This window comes from Babylonia areolata, chromosome 11 (genome assembly GCF_041734735.1).
Source record: "Babylonia areolata isolate BAREFJ2019XMU chromosome 11, ASM4173473v1, whole genome shotgun sequence".
Classification (NCBI taxonomy): domain Eukaryota; kingdom Metazoa; phylum Mollusca; class Gastropoda; order Neogastropoda; family Buccinidae; genus Babylonia; species Babylonia areolata.
In genome coordinates this window covers 44,129,749-44,132,248 of record NC_134886.1, presented here as the reverse complement: position 1 = coordinate 44,132,248, position 2,500 = coordinate 44,129,749, and positions in this window count along the sequence as shown.

Here is a 2,500-nt window from a genome sequence, read left to right as displayed (position 1 = left end):
TTTGTTTGTTTGTTTTTGTTTTTTTTGTGGGTTTTTTTTGTCTTTTTTCTCGTGTGTGTGTGTGGGGGGGGGGGGGGGGGGGGGGGGTGGGGGGTAACAACCACTGTTCTAAAGATAGGCGGATAGCGCATGCCTTCTTTGAGCCCCTTTGCTAACTGAAGCCAGCGGAAGTGTTCGATCAGCCATTTTGCTACTCGTGTCAGTATAGCGCGAAGCGGTAGTTTCATATATGTAGCCACGCGCTCAGCTGGCTTCCGGCAAACTTTCACTTGCTCGCCGCGTTAATTAAGCTGACATTCCTGTGTGTGCCTCCACAGCAAGTTTGTGTTACGTGTCACTGCACTGTTTTCCTGTAATAACTTTGGTAAATAAACCATTGGCAGATTTCAATCAAGACACAACATTTGACCAGCCGCCGTGGAGAAGTGGTTAGCGTCGTGGACTGACGACTGGGAGGACGCGGGTTCGAATCCCAGCAGAGGTGGGTTATTCGGCCCGCAGCTGGCTCCTTCCCAGAGTTGAGTGTGCTGTGGGCTTAAATGGGGAGACTGGGACCACACAGGCGAGTGTCATCCACTTCACGGATGCGTCTTTGGGTGTGTTGCTCTAATTACCTGACCAACACTGCAAGTGTCTGTATTTCTCGGGCCTGAATGACGCCGTGATATCATTATGACAGGAAGCGTAGAGTACAGCCTTGTCACACAGTCCCAAACCAAAATGGACCTCCATAGCAACATCGTCATCCTTCTCCTTCATCATCATCAATATAAACAAAACTGTCCCAAAGTCTGTGGCCTTTCATGTCCTGCTCTCATGGTGACCTCAGTTTCGATATCCCTCCACTTCCATGCTTGGGGTGAGTCCTGTCAATGTCTTCAGTGTCGGCAGATTCATGGGGGGTGGGGGGTGGGGGTGTGTGGGGGGGTGGGGGGGGGCTGTTGTTGGAGGGATGTACTGGCGGTGTTCACTCTTGGAGGGACGCTCACTCAGTGTGGCTCCGCCACTAAGCCATTATTGTCGTTGGCAGGGGGCTTAGTAGGTGGTGTACTATGTACGTAAAGTCGGAACAGGCACCACTGAACACCACCGAAGTGACTCAGCAGCAGTGCAGGGTCTCCTTTGGTGTGTGGCCTTCTGGCAACCTAACATCGATAGTTCCCTGCGGACTGCCGACGCTTGGAGTGTGACAGACGAACCCGGCTGTGGCTGTGTTTGGGGGATTCGGAATGAGCAGCGTGGGATCAATGCCACTGAAACGGTGCAGATGACGGGGCAGAAAAAAAGCAACATTTGGCATGTCGTGGGGGCAAGCATAACACGATTCCATCGAAGATACACGGTTACAATTCAGAAACTACCACCAGTTAGCAGACGACTTTTCAATTGTCTGGCAGCCGGATACGAGTCTCAGCATGGCGTCCAGTTGGCTTCAGCTTTCCTGGCCAATGAGCTATCCATCTATATTTAGATTAGTGGGTCACAACAGGTATCTCCCTGTGAAATTCGGTCTGCTCTCCCCGCGTCGCCACAGTACAGCGCCACCTTTTTTTCTTTCTTTCTTTTTTTCTCTTTTTTTTTCGTGCAAGTGCATTGAATTTTGTATCACTGTCTGGGTGGATTTTTCTTCAGAACTTTGCCAGAGACAACGGCCCCTTTTGTTGTTTGTCGTGGGTTCTTTTACGTGCATGCTTCCTCTGGGACATCAGTTTATCGACTCATTCGAATGACTAGCATCCAGACCAACACTCTAGCAGTGGATTAGGGGAAACTTCTGGTGAGTGTTGGTTAGTACCATTGGATTCTGTCGCTGCATATGTGGGCGCGTAGATACTGGATCACCACTGTATATATTTCGTCTTCTTCTTCTTCTTCGTTCGTGGGCTGCAGCTCCCACGTTCACTCGTATGTTCACGAGTGGGCTTTTACGTGTATAACTTCTTTTTCTTACCCCCGCCATGTAGGCAGCCATACTCCGTTTTCACCGGGGTGCATACCGGGTGTGTTCTTGTTTCCATAACTCAGCGAATGCTGATATGGATTAAAGGGGCTTTTGATGTACATATTTGACATTCTGCTTACGTGTACATACGGAGTGGGTTCAGGCACTAGCAGGTCTGCACATCAGTTGACATGGGAGATCGGATTTAGAAAACAGATCTCCACCCTTTACCCACCAGATGCCGTGACCAGGATTCGAACCCGGGACCATCAGATTGAAAGTCCAACGCTTTAACACCTCGACTGTTGCGCCCATCACATAATAATTATACACTTATCAAGATATAATGTATCCAAGATTTAACTTTCAATGCTTGTTGGGGATGGATTGGGGTGGGGGAGGTGTGTGTGTGTGTGTGGGGGGGGGGGGGGGGGAGTTAGCCATCTGAAGCTTCTCGAAAGGATTTGTTTCATTTTGCATCTCGCTGAAAACCTCCGGGAAACCAGTCTGGGTTTGTAGTGCATTTGCTCTCGGGGTTTCCCCAAACTACTCAGTGAG